This window comes from Crinia signifera, chromosome 6, assembly GCF_055691185.1.
Source record: "Crinia signifera chromosome 6, ASM5569118v1, whole genome shotgun sequence".
NCBI classification, from domain to species: Eukaryota; Metazoa; Chordata; class Amphibia; order Anura; family Myobatrachidae; genus Crinia; species Crinia signifera.
The window spans coordinates 12,818,364-12,844,871 of NC_139222.1; the positions used below are offsets into that span (position 1 = coordinate 12,818,364).

Here is a 26,508-nt window from a genome sequence, read left to right on the forward strand (position 1 = left end):
TAAATAGCTAGGCACATGAATTGTACTTTTGCTGCAAACATGTCCGACTCAGATGATTCTGCCGCAGAAGAAGCCTTACTTAGGGCAAAATTCCAGTCCATGACAGAGGAGATATTGAGGAAGGGAGCAGAGCGGAGGAGTAGGAGCAGAGAAATGAGTAGCCAAGGAGACCAGGCAGAGCAAGGGTCAGGCTCACAAACAGACCCTGCCCCAAGTGCAGAGTCTCAAGAAGGCCCAAGCAAGATGTGGCATTGCTTGAAACATGTGAGACCCAGTAGCTGCATGGTGAGGTGACTGGTCACACCAGGACACGGCCTGCATCAGCTAAAAAGGATAAAAAAAACAAAAAAAAACATGCATTTCAAGAGGCCGAATTAAAGATTTTAGTCCCCCGAGCACGGGAATGGATTGAGTTAGCTCCCAGGAAGCTGGTTCCCTCTGCAAAGATGAAGATTTGGCAACAAATCAAAGAGGAAGTCAATAAGGTGGCACCAGTGGAGAGGGATTGGGTGTCGGTGAAGAAAAGGCAAGTGTGTTTTTTCTCCAAAAATCGAAATATGTGTGTACATATGTTAAATGTATGTTTAGCAAATAATATAAAGGTGTGTTTGTAGATAGTTTTACACTTCAATGACACATGTGAACCCAATCATAGAGGGGAGTGATTCACATTTTCTAGCTTACAAAATTATTAACAGTTAACCATGTGTAATAAGCCACATATATAGATGAAACCTGCACCATTGGTGTGAGGTGAGGTTAGTGCCACAGTTCTGGTCATGTGAAGTATGTGATGGGACATCCATAAGTGTGGTAGTTAAAAGTACTTGTTAAAACATGTGTCATATGAATCCACTAAATTAAGGATGTCCAAACTGTGGCCATCCAGCTGTTGTGAAACTACACATCCCAGCATGCCTTTCCATAGTTTAATTACTCCCTAATAGCAAAACTGGCAAGCTATGCTGGGATGTGTAGTTTCACAACAGCTGGAGGAGCATACTTTGCCCATGCCTGCTCTAATTTCAACATACTGAGATATGTAACAGAAAGAGTGATTGGGGTGCGCAACCTCATGCATAAAATGTACCTCCCAGTGAGTACTTAAATTAAAATCAGAAATACATTCTGGAGATCATTTCCATGTGTCCAATGTTGGATGTATTTGCAATAATTGTGCACTTTTATTGCAAGAAATACCCGATATATACTGAAATATGTAATTGCATTTAGGGTTCTAATGAGTGATATATGAGACACTGTCATGCTTCATAATGGTGACAGAAATGTGTGTGTGGCAAACGTATGCAGAAACCTAACATAGCAGACACATTATTAAATGTACAGTACTAATGCCGTGCATGAGCAGAGAGGTGGAGATATGTACTGATTATACATTGTATTTTTTTTTTTTTAGGTGGCAAGATTTCAAATGTGGCATGAAGAAGATGACTGAGCGGTATGCTCACAGCATGTCCACCGGTAGGGGGGCTATGCCGTCAAGTTTGGAGTATACCCCCCTGGAGCTCGAGGCCTTGGATGTTGTGGATGAGGTAGAGGTCAGGGTGGTATCCAATATGGGTAGTGAGCTCCCAGTGGAGGTGTTTGCTGCTGAGCTCACAGGTAAATTTGAGAAATGCATTGATGTTGGTAACATACATGTTTGTTGATGTGATGGTGACAATGATTTCTATTTTTACCATAGCTAAGCCGGACTTTCCAGAAACATCTTCTTCATGCCCACCAGCCTCCTCCATCAGGGCGCCCACAGCCTCCACTAAATCCAGTGGAACACATGGCCAACCAGCAGCTGGCCAGTATCCTGCAGCAAGGGGTGGAGAGTGGGGCCCGTCATGAGCGGCATATGGCATTGCTGGCGGAGTGGGTGGCTGGCACAACAAACCTGTCAGAGCAGTACAGCCGCCAGAATGACATTCTTGCGGCTGCAATGAATAACATTGCAGAGCAACTTAGCCACCAGAATTACATTCTGGCGGAGCTTGTCCCCACTGCCTGGTCGCTTATGGCGGGCCAAGCAGCAATCCCATCTGCTGCCCCAACCCCAAGCTGCCCCACCACCTTCACCGTCTGCCGAGCCTCCTCTGCCCACTGTCAAAAGAGGGCGCAAACCCGCTACCCCCAAGGCCCCATCAACCAGGGGGAAAAGAGGGCGGAAGTAATGTCACCTTATTGACTTTCTCTGTGATTTGTCCCCAAATCTTTGCATTTGCAGTGGGGTTCCACTTCCTGTGTGCTAAGTCAATTCATTCCCGTGCAAAGGGTACTAAAATATTTAATTTGTAATCTTGAAATGCAGGGTATTATTTTGCTGCTGTGGATCCCGCTCAGCATTAGTCCTGGGTGATGCAGGTTGGATGCTGCTGTGGCCTTTTATTTCACCATTGCACTTGCTGCGTCTCACATGTTTCAAGTTATGCCACTTCTTGTTCTGCTGGTTTGCTTTTTTGTTATGATATTTTTTAAAACATTTTCAATGAAATATACATATTCTTTTAGCTGTGATGCTTACCAGCAATAAAAAAAATTTCACACCATTAAAAGCATGTGTTGGATGTGTAATTTCTTGTGTAAAGCAAATACAATATTTGAGTGTACTTACTCAACATGGTCTTTAGGTGAATGAAGTGATGTGTTGATCATGTTTGCCCTGCTGACCCTCTCCATGAGGATGCAAATGTTCATCTCCACCATTTACCAGCTAATTTCTATTTGTCAGCACCTGTGAGAAAGCTGTTAGCCTGCAGGTGATGTTACTCATACATTACTAGTTAACTCCAGGCCCAGAGCATTGAGTACCTCATGGAGTGGGTCAGGTAGGCAAACATGGGGGCAATGAGACATTTGTCTAGGAATGCATAAGTGTCCTCCCAACACAAACACTGATGGTTTTCCATAGTTCATGGTACAGGTGAAGATCTGTCAGTCGACCAAGCATGACAAAATGGTTTGTGTGCAAACATCATCTAATATTGTTAAAAATAAGACATTAGAGTCTGATAGGCAGATGTTGGGAACCTTTGGTAGAGATATGTGATTGCAAGAATGTGCTTCCTGGCATCTTACATACAGAGTGCTACATAAAGTTATTAGGAGATAGGAAAATGCATAATTTATGTCCCGGGTAAATATTATTGAGATTGTGTGCAAAATAGTGCCCATGGGCATACGACATTTAACCAACATTACAAGTAGAAATGGTGTCCCAATAACTCATTGTTGGTGTTAGATGTGGTCAATGTGTTTAACAAATAAATTAGACTGGTATGTTTGTGTTGCAGTGAAAAAGTTGACACATGTCGACTCCTATGAATTGTGTCTCCTGCTTTGTAAATATGTAAAACACACTTTCAGTAAGGGTGTAGATGGTTAAAAAATAACTACCTGGACATATAGAAATGTGTATTTGGATTAATAGTACTTAAAAATAAACCAACCTTTACATGTTGACAAGTGTAGAAAGAGAATCTTCCTATGTATTTCTGGGCTGTGTGTGGCTTGCAGGTAGTGAAATGAGGCATTTCACTTAATAGCCTGCAGCATTGCTTATTGCATTCAGGTGTACGTATGTAATTTACTTGTATTCGGCGTTAATTAGCAGACCCAGACGTCCGCTCTCAAGCGGTAGCTCTAAGAGTGGTCAGGAGCACTCTTGGACGTCCGCTTGTTTTTTGTCCAAAATGCACAGTGCGTTTGCCGATCGAGGCGGTTGTGGCACCGTGCATTTTGTGTGTACACCCCCGTGTACGCCCAGTTTTCCTCATTATTCTGGCCGCTCCCATAAAAACGCCCACATGCCGCCCACAATGACCGTGCTCTTGCGGACAAGCTTTTTCACACGGAGAGTGGTGTGCGGTCACATGCGCATAGCGAAAGATACTCATGCGCAGACGGAAAAAAAAGCCTGATCCGACCGTGCACGGTCCTACCGCACCAACCAGAATAAGGCCCCTTATTACAGACGGCTGCTTTCTTATTGTGGTATGTTAAGTTGGGAGTGTATATGTATGCATATACCTGGTGTTGTGCAATATTTCAATGTATGAATTGAATTATTGAGGTGAATTATTTACAATTTATTGGTATCACAGTGAAACATCAGAGAGCCACGGCCACAGGACCGCCAGTCCACACCCCTATATATTGTTTCAAGCACATAAATTGCCGTTTTTACTGATGTCAGTGCTCTGTTGATAATTGCTGCATGTGCAACAGATTTACTCCATAATTACATATAATTACCTATATGGTTCGTTAGACAGATATCTGTATGTTGCATCTCATTCGTCCATGCAGTTATTTCAGAATTTATTGTCGGCACAAATCTAACTAATCGTTTGGGGAAATACTTTGTCACTGACATAGCAATCACACCCTATTTCCAGTGCTGCTGTGATGATCATTTATTGTTCTAAGTCAGTTCTTACACTATTCGGGCATACCGTTAATATCCCTTGTAGCCAGGGCCGTTTCTAGAGGCGGACAAGCCGTGCAGCCGCCCGGGGCGCCGCACGGCTTGTCCGCCTCTGTTGAGCAGCCAGGGCGCCCGCCAGCTCACCCCACGCCGCTGTCCCGTCCGCCCGCCCCAGCAAGATGATCTCTCTCTTGGACCTCTCCTTCCCCCTCGCTGTGTCACTGGGCTGTTAGCCAATCAGCTCGCGGGCCGGCAGCCAATAAGGAGCCAGCCCGCGAGATATGATTGGCTGACAGCTCAGTCATAGTGAAGGGGAAGGAGAGACCCGCTATGCGCTCCCCTCTCCTCCCCTGGGAAACAGCAGCAGCAGCGGCAGCGGGACTCGGAGACCCGGACTCTGCTCTCCCCAGCAGCAGCAACGGTGAGTTTTGCTGCTTCTGGGATATTATCCTCTGGCACTGTGGGGGCATATAGGTCTGGCACTGAGGGGGGCAGATGTGTGGCACTGTGGGGGCATATTTGGCACTGTGGGGGCATATATGTGGTACTGTGGGGGCATATATGTGGCACTGTGGGGGCATATTTGGCATTGTGGGGGTATATGTGTGGCACTATGGGGGCATATATGTGGCACCATGGGGGCATATGTGTGGCACTGTGGAGCATATTTGGCACTGTGGGGGCATATGTGTGGCACTATGGGGGCATATGTGTGGCACTATGGGGGCATATGTGTGGCACTATGGGGGCATATATGTGGCACCATGGAGGCATATTTGGCACTGTGGGGGCATATGTGTGGCACTGTGGGTGCATATCTGGCACTGTGGGGGCATATCTGTGGCACTGTGGGGGCATAGCTGTCACTGTGGGGGCATATATGTGTGGCACTGTGGGGGCATAGCTGTCACTGTGGGGGCATATATGTGTGGCACTGTGGGGGCATAGCTGTCACTGTGGGGGCATATATGTGTGGCACTGTGGGGACATATGTGTGGCACTGTGGGGGCATATCTGCCACTGTGGGGGCATATATGTATGGCACTGTGGGGGCATATTAGTAAACGGCATCAGTTGTGCGGCAGCGGCGCGTTGGGCATAATGTGTAATAGGCATTACGTTGTGGGGAGTATTGTGTACCTACCATCATGGTGTGCGGCGTAATATGTAATTGTCATCAAAGTGTGCGACATAATGTGTAATTGTCATCACGTTGTGCGGCGTAATGTGTAATTGTCATCACAGTGTGCGGCGTAATGTGTCATTGTCATCACAGCGTGCGGTGTAATGTGTAATTGGCATCACGGATAAAAAAGTGTATAATGATTTAAGTAGCCTGTCATTGTTTGGCCTTGATCTGTGAGGCGTCTAGGTCACTGTGTGGGGCTTTATATTTTTATGTCACTGTGTGGCCTTCAGCCCGCCAACTTAAGTGCGGGAGGACAATGACAATTCCTGCGGTAACCAATGTGTGGACATGCAGGTTGCAAAAGTGAGATGTAAGGTAATTGTTTTGCTGCTAGACCACGCCCTTATTTTAAGCCACACCCCTTTTAAAATAAACCACGCCCCTATTTCGGCGCGTGCAATTTCTTGTGTTTCATGTTATGTATTGGGGGGGGGGGGGCGCATTTTTATTTCTTTGCCCTGGGTGCTAAATTGTCTAGAAACAGCCCTGCTTGTAGCTGTATTTTTATGTGGTTATATAATGCAGAATGGAGTCATTGTAATGAGACCGCTGCTGTTGTGGTTTAGGTACAGTTTATAAAGCTGCTGTGGTGCAGGGTATTCACTCTTAATTAATTCTCCAGTGCTGCATGCCACAGTTTTATGTTAAAGATTCGGTCCACAATGATCTATTGATGAAACAAGGGGCCTAATTCAGGTTGGCTTGCAAAAGCAAAATCTCTCTAATGGACAAAACCATGCTGCGCTGCAGGTGGGGCAGATGTAACAGGTGCAGAGAGAGTTACAGATTGATTGTCAGATTGGGCTGGTTGGAAAAAAAATCCTAGGATTGGATGAGAGCAGATGACAGTTGACCATTTGCTTTGAAATGCTGGGAAACTGCCATTAAGATATTACCAGGTTTTTGTCCCAACCAGCCCAATCTGACAATCGATCTGTAGATGTATGGCCCCATTAGATTTGGGTGATTTATGGCCCCCATACATCGGCAATCACAATTAATTGTCTCTCAGATCCAGTGATTTTTCCCCCAAAATAAATGGTTTCTTCAATCTATTTGACTCGCCCACACACTACAGATTTGTTTCAGTGATCGGCAGATTTTTCCTGTTAGAATGCCCACACATACAAAAATGAAACTCCAATAAAACCAGATTTTTAAACATGTTTAAAAATCTGATTCAGCGTTCGATTGGCGCCCACACATTAAAGATTAATTGTGACAATCATCTCCAGAACAGAGGATTGTACACAACTAATTGCTGATGTATGGGGCCCATAACTCTCTCTGCACATGTTACATCTGCCCCACCTGCAGTGCACATGGTTTTGTCCAATAAAGAAGGAGTTTGCTTTTGCGATCCATGCTGAATCACCCCAATGGCATGCTTCTACAGTTAAGCACAAGACAACGCCCTGACATGGTGCTGTGGCGAAGATAAAGGAGCCCGGACCGTCCGTTCTGTACTATGAGATGCGCGCTCCCGCGCATCTCATCGTACGGTACAAAAAGTATGTGCTGCACATATTTTTTGGACTAGCTACACATCGCATCGGATGGCATCGCATTGCATGCACAAGGCATGCGATGCGATGCATGCTATTTAAGTCCCGAACGGATCCGTTAAACAGACCGTGTATGGGCACCTTAAGAAAGGGGAAGATCTTCAGATGCTGAATAAACCTACCCCCATTGTATACAGTAACTCAAGCGATTCACAAACATTTATGAATCACGGCCAAATGGAAGGCACTCCCAGGCCCAAATGTTTTGGGAAATTTAGGAAAATAAATTAGATGAAGTACATTGTGTTTCTATATCACAGTTATGAATGCCTGTCGGGATCCTGACTGTCGGGACCCCGTCCAGCACCCAGGGGCTGGCTGGCAACTTTCAGCCTGGGGGGCAACACAAGCAAGTGGCCCATCACCATCACCATCGTTTCACCACCCTACCCTCTCCCCTCTAGTATGCAACAATTATTAAACAATCATTCCCCCACACACACCCGAAATGGGAACAGTGCACGCCGAAGGCGCACTGCTAAATTTTACATCGTAATGCCCATTAAACATAATGCCTCACCTAAAAGGAGAATGTTGTAAAGAACTCTGATACATATACCTAATGAATCTATGTACTTATCTAATCGCTTGTATGATCGTATTGTCTGGATTTGTGTTTTTGTATTTGTTTATTCACTTGAAAAATCTAAATAAAGAATATATAAAAAAAAAAACATAATGCCTCACACCGTAATGCCTATTAAACATATGTTTGCCTGCTTTAACCCATGGAGTGCCACTGTTTGTTCATTACATACATACACACACACAGATTATATATATATATATATATAATAGTCTTCGTCACACTGTGTATGCAGTGAAGGCAGCACACGGTCAGAAATACAAACGAATCAGCAGGTAACTTCAGGCAACGTTTCGATTTTATTTACAAAATCGTCATCAGGCATAATACAACAATAAAAGTGCTCACCTTATATCCCCCACTCCATCCAGCACGTACCGGCACGTTTCCCGCTGTCAGACTCACGCATCACCAGTGCGCGCCCGCGCCACGTCCGTTGCCATGGTCACGTACACAAACGTGATTCCCACACCATGGCAACTGACGCTGACAACTGACGTCACACCTAGTAAGCGGAGAACCGGCATACGAGATTGAAAAATATCGGTTAAATAGACAGTTACGTTTACATGAACATTTTGCTAAATCTGACATTGTTGCCACGGACCCGGGTTGATGAGATCCCGACACAATTGAAAAATTGCAGCCCCGTTCTAAATTTGATCCCCTTACTAACAATGTTTCTATCAAAATGTTTTCCAGGATGTTGAATCACGATGTTGATGCTTATGTGAATTCTGCCAGTAATAAATATGTCAATGGCAATTTTTCTCCATGTGAATTCCGGGCTTTAAAGAAATTGGCTGATAACCAGGAGATCACTATTCGCCCCGCTGATAAAGGCGGGGCAATAGTGATCCAGGACCTGGCAGCTTATAAGGCTGAGATTGAACGCCAACTCTCGGACTCACATGTATATTTGTTATTGCAGAAAGATCCTTCTGGTCCTTATAAGCTTCTTCTTAAAAATTTGATTGATCCGGCTGTTATTGATGGTGTCATTGGGAGGGCCTTAGGTGATGCCCTTATCCCTGCATGGCCGGTGGTACCGGTCATGTACACTCTCCCTAAGATACATAAACATCCCAGCATACCACCGGGTAGGCCCATTATAGCCGCCAATGATTCTTTGTTTCAAAATAGTGCTGTGTACTTAGATACTTTAATGCAACCATGTATCGTACAACATGAGAGATATCTTCTTGATACCACGTCTTTCATTAACAAATTGTCATCCCTGGTCAATATTCCATCAAATTGTCTGCTATGTACTATTGACGTATCTAGCCTGTATACGGTCATTCCTAATAATGACGGTATACATCCAGTACGGATATTATTGAATGATAATGCTTTATATGTGGGACCCTCTATTGATTTTGTGTGCAATCTTTTAGAGCTTCTTTTGACACACAATTTCTTTGTGCATGACGGAAAGTTTTTCCTTCAACGCTCTGGCTGTGCGATGGGGTCCAATGTGGCCCCATCGTACGCCAATGCGTACATGTTTGTGGCAGAACAACAGATTTTTTTCAATAGTCATGATGTATCTGACAAGATTTTCTTCTATGTCAGATACATCGACGACATCTTTTTAATGTGGACGGGGGGTGAAAATGAGTTTGTCGACATGACAGAGCGACACAATCAGTCGACCTCACCATTGAAATTTACTTTTGAGATTCACTCTAAAACTGTGAATTTCCTTGACGTAGCAGTCCATTTGGATAATGGGACTCTCAGCACATCTCTTTTTAAGAAAGCCACCGATCGTAACACGATCTTACATGCAACCAGTCACCATCCCAGACCACTTAAATTTGGGCTGCCCTACTCCCAATTCATCGGGACCTGTAGAATTTGTACAGATAAAATGGAGGCTACCGTCCAGATTGATAACATGATTAAAAACTTTGTGATACGAGGGTATGATTTGGATCTGCTTGTGAGTGCTTAAAACAAGGCGCTTTCCCAGCCACGGGAAGAATTGCTTGCACCCAAGATCAAAACCAGGCAGGCTATGAAAAGGATGCCGTGGGTTAATCACTTTAGCACGGCAAGTGACACTATCCGCCAGATTTCCAGGCGACATTGGCCGCTGCTTAGCACTGATGAAAACCTGGGTCTGACGGACGTGTCGCTTATGCCTTGCTATACCCGAGGCAAAAATGTCTGTGATTGGTTGGTGCAGACAGACATTACACCATCTGTTACCATGCCTCCTGTTACTACTTTCCTGGGTAGACGCAACAGATGCTTCCGTTGCTTAAATTGTATTACGTGCAGAAGCATGACTGTTGGGGACAGCTTCTGTCACCCGTTCTCAGGGAAACGGTATTCCATCAGACATAAAGTGACTTGTACCACTGCCTTCATTGTGTATCTTATCTCCTACCCGTGCGGCTTGCATTATGTGGGCAAAACTGATAGAAATTTGCGTGACAGGATGGCTGGCCATCGGGCTGCTATTCTTGCTGGTACTAGTGACCAGCCAGTTGCGAGACACTTCGCACTGGCTGGACACAGTATGGCTAACTTGCATCATAATAGATCATGTCCCGGCGCGCTTGAGGGGTGGGAATAGATCATTGGCTCTTCTTCGGTGTGAATCGAGATGGATACACCATTTGAGAACCATGGTCCCCTTCGGCATTAATGATCATTTTGGTCTACATGCCTTCCTTTAAATATATTAATATAATAATAAATTTGTAATCATGGGGGTGGTGGTTGGGATGTCTTGAGCTCTTTATTTATTATGTATGCTTGATTATGTATTTTGTATGCATTCCACAGTTTTTATGCGGTACCATGTTATGTGGATAACCCTTTATTATGATGCATAAACTGTTGCTATTTAGCTGTATTTGATGGGGCATCCTCACTGTATTATATTACTGCCTCCGTCATGTATGTTGTTTTTAATTTGTACGTCTGGCATGGGAACACTCGTATGCCGGTTCTCCGCTTACTAGGTGTGACGTCAGTTGCCATGGTGTGGGAATCACGTTTGTGTACGTGACCATGGCAACGGACGTGGCGCCGGCGCGCACTGGTGATGCGTGAGTCTGACAGCGGGAAACGTGTGTCTTTTTCGTGTGCCCAGAACCTCTCGGACATGAGTGCCTTCTTGCTCGAGCATTTCTCCTTCCTTGTTCTTCTCTTTCTGTCTATCTCCATGCTCGAGCAAGAAGGCACTCATGTCCGAGAGGTTCTGGGCACACGAAAAAGACATTACAGTCATACCACGCTGGCAATGCCCAAACCCGTCCGATCTTGGCAGCCAAGCAGTGTCTGGGCCTGTTCAGTACCAGGACGGGTGACCACCTGAGAAGAACAGGTTCTGTAATGTACAGACAGTACAAAGCAGAAAGACCTCATGATAAGGACAACCGGTTGGCACCAGGGCTCATCTTTTTTCTTTCTCTTTTATTTCTTTCTCCCTTATGTATTTCCTCTCTTTTTATCAATAAAATAATCACCATAGACTCACTCATTCACAAAATGTATATAAAATGTATAAAAATAAAAATATATTTTTTTCACTATTTTACTAGTACTGTGTACTTTAATAAAATCTTTTGTATTTTACAACTGGATACGTTTCTTGCATAGGTATAGGTAGTCGCTATTTCCCTTATCCAATTTGCTGCTATTTGTATATACACCCCTTACCAAGGTGTTTTCCTTAAAGGCCAGCTGACAACCCCCCTTTTTTCTAAAGGTTACCTATCATAACCCAATTACTAGGGTATATATTAGTCCAGAAACACAGGTGGCACCATACATCCCCTTTTCTCTGGAGATATATATATATATATATATATATATATAATTTTTAAAATTAACAAATAGGAGGCATTATACAGCACAGCAGCTGGATCACGAAAATCAGTGGGGAAAAAGTCCTTTAGTCCTTAAGTGGGTGACAAGGGGAGGCTAAGGGTGACACAGTGAAGGTAAGTGTGACACAGATGGTAGGGGTGACACAGAGATAATGGGTGACACAGAAAGGGTAAGGGTGATACAGAGAGGGTAAAAGTGATACAGAGAGGGCAAGAGTGAAACGAAGAGGGCAAGGTTGACACGGCGATAGTGGCTGCCACGGAATGGGAAAAGGAGGACAGACTTGACACAGAGAGGACAGGGTTGACACAGAAGAGGACAGGGGTGACAGAGGACAAGGGTGACACAGAGGAGGACAAGGTTGACACAGAAGAGGACAGGGGTGACACAGAGAGGACAAGGGTGACACAGAGAAGACAAGGGTGACACAGAGAGGACAGGGTTGACACAGAGAGGACAGGGTTGACACAGAGAGGACAGGGTTGACACAGAGAGGACAGGGGTGACATAGAGGACAAGGGTGACACAGAGAGGACAGGGTTGACACAGAGGAGGACAGGGTTGACACAGAAGAGGACAGGGGTGACAGAGGACAAGGGTGACACAGAGAAGACAGGGGTGACACAGAGAGGACAGGGGTGACACAGAGAGGACAGGGGTGACACAGAGAGGACAGGGGTGACGCAGAGAAAAGGATGAAAGGAAGAGTAAAAGGGTGACAGGGAGTGAGAAAGGGTATAATAAAAGCATGTAGTTATTACACAAGAGCTTCCAGCACTTCCTGATAATATGACTTACAGGGACTTGGGAGGCTATCCGATGTCCGGGGAGGGAGGGAGTAGCTGCAGCCCCCAGCCTGTCACTGTCTCCGGGTTCAGGCAGATGCAGATCACTGTGCCTGCCGTGACCCTGCGCCCCCTTGGAGATGGCTCCCCCCGCTGCCGCTAGGACTGCGAGTGCGGACCCATACTGCTCTGCTGGCCGTGCTATCATCCTGGCTCTGACAGACACTAGAGGTACAGCAGTACCTCTAGTGTCTGTCTCCTCCAAGGCGGCGGCCATTTTTGGAGGGGCCATCGCCATACATGGAGGCCTGTGTGTGGCAGGACCTGGAGAGTGGAGACGGCTGTGGCAACAGGGCTGTGCAAGATGCACACAGCCGGCCCCGGCCCAGCCACTTCATACCGGCCCGGGGGGCATGTGGCACCCTGCCCCCCTGCCCAGCCCGCCTCTGCCAGAACCCACATTGACCATAAATAATGTGAATTGATCCTGGTCCACCATCCAAGGAACCCCTGCAAGTGTCCAGGGGCACCACATAGTTTGGGAACCACTGGTATACTGTAAGTATTGATAATGAATGTTTATTGTAACCATATTAGGCAGATGCTTGTCATATATCTGCAGTTCTGCTTAAATCTATGAGTAGACGGTTTTGTGAAACTGTCCTCGGAGCCTATTGAATTCCTTCCCAAAGGGGTAAATTTCCTAAGATCCATAGCAACCAATAAGATTCTGCCTATCATTTTATAGGCTAAAATATAGAAATGATAGACCAGGGGTTCTCAAACTCGGTCCTCAGGACCCCACACAGTTCACATTTTCCGTGTCACCCAGCAGGTGCACAGGTGCACTCATTACACATTGACACATTTTAAAAGAGCCACAGGTGAAGTTAATTATTTAACTTGTGACTTGTGCAAAACATGCACTGTATGGGGTCCTGAGGACCGACTTTGAGAACCTGTGGGAAAGACCAAATCTAATTGTTTACTATGGGCACCCAAATTTACCCCAAATCGTTAATGTCAGTTTTATCTGAGAGACCACTAAAAGGTGCAGTGAGTGGGCATGAATGTCAGATAATTATGTTCCCTACAGGATGGGATATTAGGGGGGCAATAATGTGATACTCCAATAATTATAGTCACTTTTTCTTACACATGCCACATATTATATTGTGGAAAACGTATTTGCACCTCAAACGCCATTGGCGTATTACGGTCGGCCTTTACGCAATACTCAGACGCAGTCGCGTCTTATTAGCATAAATTCACGGACAAGGACGGACGTAATGCATTAATGGCTAAATCATAGTGATATTCCTTTTTGTATGTACATTTGTGTATTCCCCAAAGTATTGGAATATGATCGTCCATACTTTATATGTAGAAATGTTGTAATTGCCGCCACAGACGCAAGGTCAGTATGGTGATTGTAATGTGATAACAATACATGACCTTAGATATATTTTAACTGTGTAATCTAGTGAATCATTATGTGGGACACCAAGGACAAATCAATTCAAAACAGGTTCTTGCCTCATGGCCAGAAACAAAGGAAGATATCCCTGTGGACAGGAGGGCCAATAAAGAGAGGCCCAGTCTCTTTGTTTTGGCCAATGCCAACCAAGATTGACTCCCCCGCCCCCTTACCTGCCCCCAAGACTATACTTTAGTTTTTCTTAGGCTCTCTCTGATCTCCCACACTCACCAAGAAGATGTGACCCAAGGAGGACGCTTTTCCCCTGTCTCCGTGGCGGTAATTGTATCCATGTGTGTATGCTGGTGTTAGGATGGTGTTGGGCCTGCGTTCATTTACATGTATAGTTATTATAGTTTATAACCTGTGTATAGTCTAAACAGTATTGTGTAAGTACCATGTAAATATCTGTTACCCTTTTTGGACCATTTTCCCATATAATATACTATCTGTGATCTCAAATATAACCGTGTGTCTATGTGCATCATTTCTCTATACTTATAATGGCATCTCAGATGCGAAAGAAAGGTTTATTATTATAAGTGTGGATAGCGATTATCGCTGAAAGATAACCGTCAGTAACCTGAAAGTTTATATTGTGTGGTATTTTTCAATATATATATGAATAGGAGATTAGTCGTATTAGCGAGTGATTCACACGTATAGTCACATGTGGGGCCGCATAGACATGCAGTATAGATTTATTTCTGGAGAAGCATATAGTAATGTATATAGGTTTATTTCTTATCAAGCCAGTGAACAGGTTCAACATGTGGGATACATTGTACAATGGATGCAAGAGCATCTATTCATATGCTAATGTGGTTTACAGCCCTCCAAAGTGTCTGTGAATAGGAGAGCATTTACCTAACTCTGAGTTAGGTAAATGCTTACATCATTATGGTAACCTTGTTGCTAAGGGTAACGGTTTATATGTATTATAAAGGTAACAAATATAGTGTAACAATTAAGTTAGTCACCGGTTTGTTATCATAACGGTTTTTACAATATATACTGACTTATGTAGCCTTACCTGAGAGTCCACAGAAGGGTGCTCACCATAGGCGTGCGCAGCACATTTTATTAGGGGGTGCACCATCAAGGGGGTATGTCTAGCACCAGTGCCAGATTAAGGTCTAAATGGGCCTGGAGCTGAAAATTATCAAGGGCCTTTATGCGCAATAATAGGGGTTGTGGCCAGCACCTAATAATGTGGGAGGCGTGACCAGTGTTCTGGTTGGGTGGTCTGCTCATGGGTGTGTCTCTATTTGTGTTAATACTTTCAACTAATTATATATGCCTGAAAAAGGCAGGGGACTGGCATAGTAAAAATGCAGGGAGATAAATTGCCGGGTGCCCTCCAAAGGTGCACCCACAGCATGCCAATGTCCTAAGATACTTGCGGGTGAGGCGGCACTCCAGTCATATAAAAAATACTGAAAGCCGAAACTTGGTAGACAACATTATCAGCACCTGTTATGTGGTCACCTGAGTTTACCACAACATATACCCCTTATACAAATCATGCAACACAATAGTAACCCCTTATACTGTACTTGCCTCTTACACATTTACACCGACTGAGCCAAAATTTACACTATGGCACACAGATTGAGTCAAAATTCACTTTAAGCCACACAGATTAAGGAAAAATTCACATTTTGCCACATGGATAGAACAAAAATACACACAATACCAAACAGATTGAGCAATAATGCACAATATGCTTCATAAACAGGGGCATTGCGTGCTAAAGACGTGCATTAAAAATTTACACCATAATGCGCATTACATTTAAGCCACACACCATAATGTCCATTATGTTTTTTGCCAAACACCATAATGCATATTAAAAATGGTGCTACATAAGTGCTGCTTACCTACATGCTCATTGCCAGGTGTTCCATGCTCGTTGCCATGTGGGATTACATGCTCGTTGCCAAGGGGGAATACATGCTTGCGGTAACTGGGGGACAGCCAGTGCTGGGCAGAAATGACAACCATTGACAGCCGGGCAGAGAGCAGGGGGCTGCCCGGCTGTATTTAGAGCACTGCAGGTCCCGGCTACTTGAAATAAAACCCCTTTCACACCAGAAAATGCAGGGATGGGCTGGCCCCTTTTTAACCCAGCCTTGCCCCTGCATTTTCTGGTGTGAGGGGGAGAGGTAACCACCCACTCCCCCTTAAACAACCAGCTATATCTTTGGAACCAACTGAACCATTTACATGTGGGCTTCGAATGATTTTGGTCACGTGAAACTGGGTTGTTTGGTTCCAGAAAAATCTGTCCTCAAACAACATAAACAGCCGTGAAATTACATTTCATAAATGAAAAAAATCGGTTTACCACAATATCTCTAGAACCAATGAACCCTTATGGACCAGTCTGGTATCAGATTGAAGGCCCAGTGATTTGGGTTTCAGCTTCTGTGATGCCGGAGGGTGAACTGGCAGCCGTTGGAACCGGGTGGGGGTGGAAATAGCGGGTTCCATGTTATCCTATGGGGAAAACCTTCCAGCTTTGCCTGGTGGTATCTCCGGTTCCTGGGGGGTGTTACCATATAGGCAGGGCTCGACAAAACCCGGGGGCCAGGTCGCCATGGCGACCAGATTCTGCTTCCTGGCGACCAGATTTGCCAGGAAGCAGAACCCCCCGGGCAGAGTGGTGGCTTTACAGCAGCGAGCCCCACTGTGGGTTATACTGTTAGATATACGGTAAAAGCCACCACGGCAGCAGCCGGCAGTGCAGGGCACAACTCTCCCGGTTGCAGGGAGAGGAACATGGAGAGGCTGGGAGCTGGTAGCAGCCTCTGCGTTAGCAGCGGGTCCCCGTGGCTTGCTGTCCTTTCAGCACATACAGCAGCCTGGGGTGCCCGTTTCAGATGGCGCCGCGGTGGGTTATTATGTTCATTATAGCAGGCAGCCCGGCAGAGCGGTGCACAACTCTCCCGGCTGACGCTGCATCAGAGCAGGTCAGCTGCGCGACTATTTCATAAGTCAAGTCGGCTCACAAGCTAATCGGGAGCAACCAATGCTGCTCCGTGCTTGAGTTTTGAAATAGGTGCACTGCGGACCTGCTCTGATGCAGGCCTGTGCTGCTGGTGCCGGTGATTGACAGCTGAAGACCCGGCGCAGGATATGTCAGCCCACAGCCCTGTGATGCCGGGAGAGGGAGGCCTGCGCTGCCAGCACCGGGGATTGACAGCTGAAGACCCGGCGCAGGAGATAGTGAAGAGCCCACAGCCCTGTGATGCCGGGAGAGGGAGGTCTGCGCTGCCGGTGCTGGGGATCAAGAGCTGAAGATCCGGCGCCGCAGTTGGGAGCCCATGGCCCTGTGATGCCGGGAGAGTGAGGCCTCTGCTGCCTGCTCCGGAGAATTGTGCTGATGGAGGTACATCCTCTATCAATCTTCTTGTGCTCTGCCCCCATCCCTCTCTCACCCCTGCCACTCTCATCCTCTAAATATCCTCTACCCCTCCACCTCATGTCATTTACCCCCCTCCTGACACCCTGCCAGTCTTCTATTTTCTGTCCCTGAAACCATCTCTCACTCCCTGTCCCTCCCCCATTCTCTCCCCGACACCCTATCTCTGTACCTGTGTCTACTTCTTTCCACCCTGGCAACCTCTCGTTCCCTCTTTCTCTCCCGGGCATCCTCTCTCACTCCCTGTCTCTCTCTGGAACCCTCTTACATGACATGCCCTGTTTCTTCCTGGGAACCTCTCTCAGTGCATGTCTCTTTCTGTCTCTCCCTGGCCCCCTCTCTCATTCTCTGTATCTTCCTGTCTCTCCCTGACAACCTCTCTCACTCCTTGTCTCTCCCTGGGAACCTGTCTCTCCCTCTTTCTCTGTCTGACACTCACTCTTCCTCTTCTCTCTCTCCCTCCATATTTCGCTCGCACTCCTGTTAATACCACTTCTCTATCTAATTACACCACCTTTATCTCTCTGTCATCCTCTTTCTCTCATTCCCACTTTTCACATGAAGCCACTTCTCTTTTTCCGACCATTCCTCTCTCTCTTTATCCGACATCCTCTTTGGGGTCAATTCAATTCAGCATACAGTGAATATCGCCATGAGAGAGCTCCCTCAAGTCACTGGAATGATAAGTCCTAACTAGTGCATTTCTGCTTGCACCCCAGAGCTAACTCAGCAATGCTGTTTTGTGCCCTAGTGCGGTGTACGCAGCAATGCGTCAGGGCGCATTAGTCAAAGAATGGCAGTACTTGCATCTAAACACCTGTGAGAACCTGCATTCTCCGATATAACAGCGTGCTGATTTGAATAGCCATGGGAGTGCCATCCCGGCACTATTCATAGTGTGCTGAATTAACTTGACCCCTTTGTCTCTCACTCCTTCTTCTGACCCCCAAGAGAGATTGTAGTGGCAGTAGTGAGGGGGGCCCCTTTCAAAATGTTGCTATGGGGCCCTCAATGTACTAGTTACGCCTCTGCCCGAGGCTACTGTAAGTGCTGATAGTATAACCAGCCACGGGGACCCGCTGCTCACGCAGAGGCACCAGAGACATGAGGCACCAGAGACATGAGGCACCAGACACCTGAGGCACCAGACACCAGAGGCAAACCCCCTTATTTTTTTTCTCTGTCTGCCCCTGCCTGGCATTAAGCCAGAAACCCATAGCAATGAGCATGTAAGTAAGCAGCACTGTGGCATAATATGCCATTGGCATTACGTTGTGTGGTATTATATGTAATGGCCATTACGGTGTTTGGTTCACCGTGTAATGGGCATTGCGGTGTGTGTTGTATATGTAATGGCCATTATTGTGTGTGGTATAGTATGCAAAAGGTTTTTCGGAGTGTGGCATAATGTGTAATGGGCATTGTGGTATGTGTAATGGGTATGTGACATATGTAATAGGTATTATGGTGTTACTTTTTGGCGCACACTGTCACTATTTTTTTTTCTGGCTCCTACATTTTCATCCTGGCTCCTAGATTTTTTAGAAATTTGTCAAGCCCTGATATAGGCATATAGATATTGTTTTATACCATCATTAATGTAATGTGATTTTAACCATAGTATATAATATGTATGTGTATATAAAAATAGGAATAGCTTAATAATTAGGATATCAGAGTTTAATGTTTAGACATCGTAGTATAGCTTTTTGTTTTACTAAATAATATGAAGGACCACTTTGTAACATATCAAATGCAACTGAATTTATTTAGGAGACAAAATGTCTAAGGCATGCTAATTAGCAGAGATAGATGTGTTGATTCCCCCAGTTACATACTTATTAACCAAGTATAAACAAAGTAATGTACTTCACACCCCAGGATGCAATTAACAGAACAATAAGACAAACGGGTATTTAAGGATATACTATTTAGCACAGACTGTATATGTCCTGCTATTGTCTAGTTATATTACAGGACAAGATACAACTGTTTATAGTCACACCCTAGAGGTGGAATAAACCAGGCGAGCTTCAAAGAGAACAAACAATGTCAAAATGCCATCAAACACAAGGTCCCACCATGCCCACCTGCTAGAACATCTGAACAAACAGGAAAACCATAAAACTTGACATCTGGGAATATCCATAATGCCCTGAGAACAGGCAAACCCAATGGGGGAAGTTTGTAATATAAGGGAGGTATGGATAGTTAGTAGTGAGTTCAGATCAGAGGGACGGCTGAGAAGGAATGGGCTGGAGTGGTGGTCACAGGTAGCTATTGGTATTCACTGGTCACTATGCCCATGTAACTTGTAAGTATGTCATTTATGTCAGTATTGTAGCAGTCTAGGACTGTCAATTGTTTCATGTCGTTTTATGTAATATAAGCAAGGAGGCGTATATAAATATATATATATATATATATAATAGCATATACATCAATTACTGTGTTAAAATTATTCTGTATGGTTTGTTTTGCCTGTAAATAAATATCAGACTTTCTGAGCTAAAATTACAAGTCTTGAACTCTCATAATTTGGGAATCAGGTTATGATTAGTACTCTGCACATTGTATTGTAAAGTTCTATTAAAATATAATTGCAGGTGTAAAATATACATGTTATATCAATACAAGATATAATAAATATATTTTATATAATATTTTACTCTCAATAATTATTAGATGGGATAAGAGAGATATATGATTCCTAAAACTCAACAATGGCGACCACGGACGGGACTTGTACATTTTGGTATCTGATTGTATGATTATAATATTTATAAGGAGTAGCAGATGCGTGAAGCTGGCTACCTAACCTACAGAATCACAGTGAGGATGTATCAAGGAAAACGTAATACTATTGTGTATTTTTATCTTGCATTGTTTGTAGACCTAGAATAGTGTATTGGTGAAACAGAACTGATATTCCATTGCTACAATTATCTGGGAGTGCACGCTTAGATATTGATATATGGCATCATTCAGCAACATTTTTAACTAAGACTATATTTACTAGGCCAGTGGTTCCCAACCTTTTTTGTCTCCCGTACCCCTTGATTAGGCTTTTCATTTAGGAGTACCCCCTCGTGAAATTTTTAGGGGCGTGGCCTAAAAGGGGTGTGGCTTAACAGGGGCAAGTCATACTGGCAATGACGAGAAAAAAAAAAGTGCAACAATGCCCCACAGTGCCAGCAATGCCCCACAGTGCCCGTAACAAGTATGCCCCACAGTGCCAGCAATGCCCCACAGTGCCAGTAACAAGTATGCCCCACAGTGCCAACAATGCCCCACAGTGCCAGCAATGCCCCACAGTGCCAGTAACAAGTATGCCCCACAGTGCCAGCAATGCCCCACAGTGCCAGCAATGCCCCACAGTGCCAGCAACAAGTATGCCCCACAGTGCCAGCAATGCCCCACAGTGCCAACAATGCCCCACAGTGCCAGTAACAAGTATGCCCCACAGTGCCAACAATGCCCCACAGTGCCAGCAACAAATATGCCCCACAGTGCCAGCAATGCCCCAGTGCCAGTAACAAGTATGCCCCACAGTGCCAGCAATGCCCCAGTGCCAGTAACAAGTATGCCCCACAGTGCCAGCAATGCCCCAGTGCCAGTAACAAGTATGCCCCACAGTGCCAGCAACAAATATGCCCCACAGTGCCAGCAATGCCCCAGTGCCAGCAACAAATATGCCCCACAGTGCCAGCAATGCCCCACAGTGCCAGTAACAAGTATGCCCCACAGTGCCAGCAATGCCCCAGTGCCAGTAACAAGTATGCCCCACAGTGGTTGGTACTGGTGACTTAACCCTCAGAGGAGAGGGGTTGGTGATCCCTCTGCGGTATGGGGAGGGCATGTGTAGGTGCATCTGCTGTCTGCCTGGGGTGGCGGGAAGCGCAAATACCTGTAGCCAGGAACGAGTTGCAGGCTCCTGCCCGTCGCTACTCTGTCCTTTGATGTCCGCATGGCTGGCTGTTGGGTGCCGGCCTCCTGCGCTCCAAGCTCTGTCTCCTTTTCTGCCGGGGGGCGCACTAGTGCGGGCGCCGCAGCGTTGCCGCACTCAGTCGCCCCTCCGGTCTGCCGGATACGCTAATCGGGGCGGCACTGGAGTGGTACCTCACTCCCTGCCCCTCCACCGTCTCTCCCCGGCTCCGGCACTCTCTCCACGGCTGCACGCGCTGGCTCTCCGACTTCCTGCTCTCCGACTTCCTCCTCTCCTCACGCGTCAGCCCACACGCTTCTCCGTGCCCTCCTCTCTGTCTCCCGATCAGACCCGCTCACCATCGCTTCCGGGACCTCTCATCCCCCCGCTAACACCTGCCCTCTGCTCCTATTGGTCCCCCTTTGGCTGTCACTCAGCCCGGGGGCTCCTTTTCGCGCCCTCTGCTGCGTCCAATTTTTAACCCCTTGGGCACCGACTGCCGCGGCCGCCATTACAGTGCGGGCTGCAGCGTACCCCCGAGCTGGTGGACGCGTACCCCCAGGGGTACGCGTACCACAGGTTGGGAACCGCTGTACTAGGCTAAGCACAAGGGCTGGTTAGCCTGCTGACACATTGCAAGATCACAGTGGGGTATGTTACTAAATAGGCACTTCATAATGGTAAAGGCCTAGAATAAATAAACTGTGGAAATGAGCATTTCCAAATAAATGAAAATTAGTACCAGATATTAGAGTTAACTTTGAGAATTCCGGACACTCTCATTGGGAGGATATCTTGTGTACAAAATATAAATATAGCATTGCAAAACGTGTGCAATGCTGAATTTACATAAAGTTGCAGTAGCATTCAGGAAAATGCCCAAAACTGTTACTTTAGGATCTAGAGAGAAATCAGGTTCATGCCTCAAGAGGGCATGCCTGAAAATGAATGCAAAGGTGCATTCCTTTTTAAAATCCCTAAAGGTTAAGAAGTGTACTCAGAAGAATTCTGAGACAAAAGTAAATTTTCTGGCAGATTGTGAACAAACTGCCCAGATCTCTCATGAAGGGATCACAGAAGCACCCAGCATAGGTGTTAGGAGCAGGGATGAGACCACAGAGGGGCTCATTCACAAACAGACTACAAAGTCTGAAATGGTCACAGATGCTAATCAGGGCTCTGTAATAGAGAGAGAACGTAATACTGTGCATGATGTACCTATACTCAAAGCACACATTACTGCAAATAAAGCAGGAGCAATGCGAGATGTCCCCTGCACTGTTTTGATTAAGGGGGGAGACCAGTACAATGAGAAGGAGAGTGATTCTGCAGAATCCACTCTCATAGTCCCTATTGTGACAAAAGAAATTGTGTTGCCCTCAGGGAAAGGGGAACAGACAATAACCTTGTATACACACACTCCAATTGTAGGTAAAGTTGTCACAGAATTAAATGAGCAAATGTATTCAGCCACAAATATGTCTGAGCTGAGCAATGGCATGAATTTGAGCATGCATGATCATACAAAAGGTTCCACCATCTCTGTAACCCCCACACAGCAGTTAGAGACATCTAGTGATGTCCACAATCTCTCAGAGAGACCACATGCAGAGTGCCAATCTGTGAACACCACACAGAAGTACAGGAATGCTAAAAAGCATCACCAGGATGAAAATGTTTATATGTCCTGGAGTCCTAACCATTTTATTTTAGGTTTGGTCAAACATGAAGCTCCGAGTCATACCAAGCATATTTGGCACAGCCTAACAAGTTTTTCGCCCCATAAGTATATTTTTCAGAAGCTCCAAGTTTCCAGACTGAAGAAACTCGCAGGACCACCAAAAGCAAATCGAGAAAAGATGCATCCTGGCAATGACAACAGGGAGTATTGTTCATTTACTTTATAGATTAAATCTAGTTATTGGGTGGTGTAAGGAACTGCCACATGTTTAAATGGATACAAGATCCAGATTAAATGTAACCTGCATCATACCTGCAGCAAAGTTTATGTTGTCAGTAACACCTCCTATTACATAGAGGAGAGAAATGGTACAAACCAGAAAACATGCCCAGCAATGTTGGACCAGTAGATAGCACAAAAGATATAGCAGCATAGTCACACCAGTTTGTAAATAGCAATAATAGTAATTGTATTTCTTTTTGTTTCAATTTTAGTCCTGCACAGCAGCCTTATTACTGATGGACGCAACGTTTTAAAGAAAGCCCCAAGTCACAACAACAACCTCTACTAAACCTTTTATTGCTGCAATTATGCAAAGAGCCAGTACCTCGCACAGCTTGTGTTTGTCATCCAAGGAGAATCCACAGTAGCTCTAAAAGGACTGTCACATGGACAAAAATCAAAGGATTTTTTTTTTTTATTAGTTTCTTTCTCTTTCTTCAATCCTTCAGAGAAGGACAAGGTTTAACTACAGCAACTATTATTTGTTTTGTGGACACATGGACAAAATCCCCTTTTCTCTTCTTCAGGAGAAGTTCATTAACCCCCTCACTACAGCAATCATTGTTTGTTTGTCAGGACACTGTGACACATGGACATTCCATTTACAGTGTGCATCATTCTAACCACCAAGTATGCAGAATCCTTTTGTACATACATTTTTTTAATCGCCGATCAATTCACACATATGATCTTCATTCTTATGTCATTGTATATACCTTGTAAATATTTTATTTTTTTCTTCATATTCTTCTTATGAGTATATGCTGATTATATATATATATATATATATATATATATATATATATATATATACACGCTTCCTACTTAAAAAGCTTCAAACTAATTCAAATATCAGACAAAGAATGGTATGCCTTATATCAAATTGGAAAAGAAAAATGTTTTGTTAGTTGTTGGGATGGATCATTCTCTTAATACAGACTTAACCAAGTCTAAGAGAATGAATAATAGCATAGATAGAATATTGTAGTTATTGTATATGCACATGGCTGCATATCACACAACACTGGATGCCAAACCCATTCTTAACAGATATTTAATATTTGTTTGAAGCAAAATCATAGTCATTTGTTGTATTGATAGGATGTTTTCATAGATATGTCAAATCAAAATATTATTGTTAGTTATTGGATTTAGCTGGTGTATGGTTATTTTAGTTTAAGATAAGATAGTATATAGGACAGGATAGGTAAGAGATCAGAGACCGAATGGTAAATTATTATTCAGTGAGGAAATTTAGTATAAATGGAGTGGATCCTTTAGAATCTACCCCAGACATTTACCTGCCAATGCCTGAAGATAAATGTTCTTATCAACCACTAAAGGAAAAATACTTGGTTAAAGTTTCAACTGCTGTATTCAATGTCACAAACTGTTTTGTTCAACACAACAAGGTTGGGGTTAAAGAGAGACATGGACACTTATCATGATTGCAGCGCGATAATCTTAAAGGACGCACAAGGACACTTGTCACGATCACAGCGATAATCGTAAAGGACATACAAAGCAAACTCGCTAAGGACTGCATTAATGAGGGTTATCAAAGGCCCCGTATTTTGCAAAACTGTGGTGAAGAAATTTATCAAGACCACAGCACTCCAAGGGCCACACACATTCCCTCTATACATGGCAACATGGCAAGCAAGTCAACAGCGTCTATGAAGAATTCTACTTCTACGTCCACCATACTGCAAATGTAAAGTGTCTCCAAGAACTGCAACCCACACAGGTGACAGCCCTCAGCCAGGAAATCACTGTGAGCAACAGCACGAGGAAAGTGTCCTCACTCATCGACCAAACAAGATCGACAAGGCAAGCTGTGGCGTGGCATATAACTGTCTGTAGCAATGAAAATATTTTCCTCATGAATACTGAATATAAATAACCTCTGTCCCTGGTCAAATTTAGTTATTATAGGGTAAACTAGGTTAATTAAGTAAGGATATTTCATTCCAATGGTTAATTTATGTTTAGGATAGTTTGAAAAAGAATGTTTAGAAATATATATGAAACAATTATGGTAATTTACTGTGTGACCAATCAAAATAATTTCTTATGGTCACAAGCGGGGGACTGTTACCATATAGGCATATAGATATTGTTTTATACCATCATTAATGTAATGTGATTTTAACCATAGTATATACTATGTATGTGTATATAAAAATAGGAATAGCTTAATAATTAGGGTATCAGAGTTTAATGTTTAGACATCGTAGTATAGCTTTTGGGTTTACTAAATAATATAAATGACCACTTTGTAACATATCAAATGCAACTGAATTCATTTAGGAGACAAAATGTCTTAGGCATACTGTTAAGCAGATAGTGTTGTAACCCTCCCCAGATAAATCGATATTTATTAAGTTCATATAGTACTTTGTATGCCTGATAGAGAGGGTCAAGGCAGATGTGCATACAATTGGCTTCAGGATGTGTTTGGGAGTCATAAAACCCCCTGTGCCCAGGATATAAGTTTTATGACAGGACAGGTCAGGGAAACAACCCTTTTGTTCACAGCCTGAGCAAACAGATCCTTGATTAACCTTAAGGAAGACTAGATTTTATGACACCTTGAGTCTTGGGAACCAACATTATCCCATGGGAACAGGCAATTTCAATCACTGAATTTGTGATATAAGGAAAGAGACAGATAGATCAGACACTCACACACACTGACACACATACAGGCACACATGGACAGTCAGTAAGAAACCCATTCAGTGAGTCAGGAGGAGAGATGTGAGACACGAGCAGGAGAGAGAACAGAACCGAAGCAATGGGCTGGAGCGAGAGACTAACAGTAAATATGGTAGTTATGAATGTTCGTTTATGGGTATAGGTATAATCTATGTCAGTGTCGTAGCAGTCTAAGTCTGTCAATTGTTTAATGTAATTTTCTGTAATATAAGCAAGGAGGCGTATATAAATATATATATAATAGCATATACATCAATTACTGTGTTAATGTATTCTGTAATGGTTTGTTTTGCCTGTAAATAAATATCAGACTTTCTGAGCTAAAATTACAAGTCTAGAACTCTCATATTTTGGGAATTAGATTATGATTAGTACTCTGCATATTGTATTGTAAAGTCTATTAGAATATAATTGCAGATGTCAAATATATATGTTATATCAATACCAGATATAATTAATATATTTTATATAATATTTCAATCTCAATATTATTATTGGGATAAGAGAGATATATGATTCCTAAAACTCAACAATGAATACTGAATATAAATAACCTCTGTCCCTGGTCAAATTTAGTTATTATAGGGTAAAATAGGTT

General features: G+C 44.2%; 1 protein-coding gene and 1 pseudogene across 1 annotated transcript in view; one reads left to right on the forward strand and one right to left on the reverse strand.

The window, feature by feature from the left end:
- The window catches only part of LOC146007452 (uncharacterized), a 64,203-nt gene that overhangs the window by 24,507 nt on the left and 13,188 nt on the right, over positions 1-26,508 (reverse strand). The gene's annotated exons all lie outside the window — the stretch shown is intronic.
- On the forward strand, positions 11,005-11,124 carry LOC146011470 (5S ribosomal RNA; annotated as a pseudogene).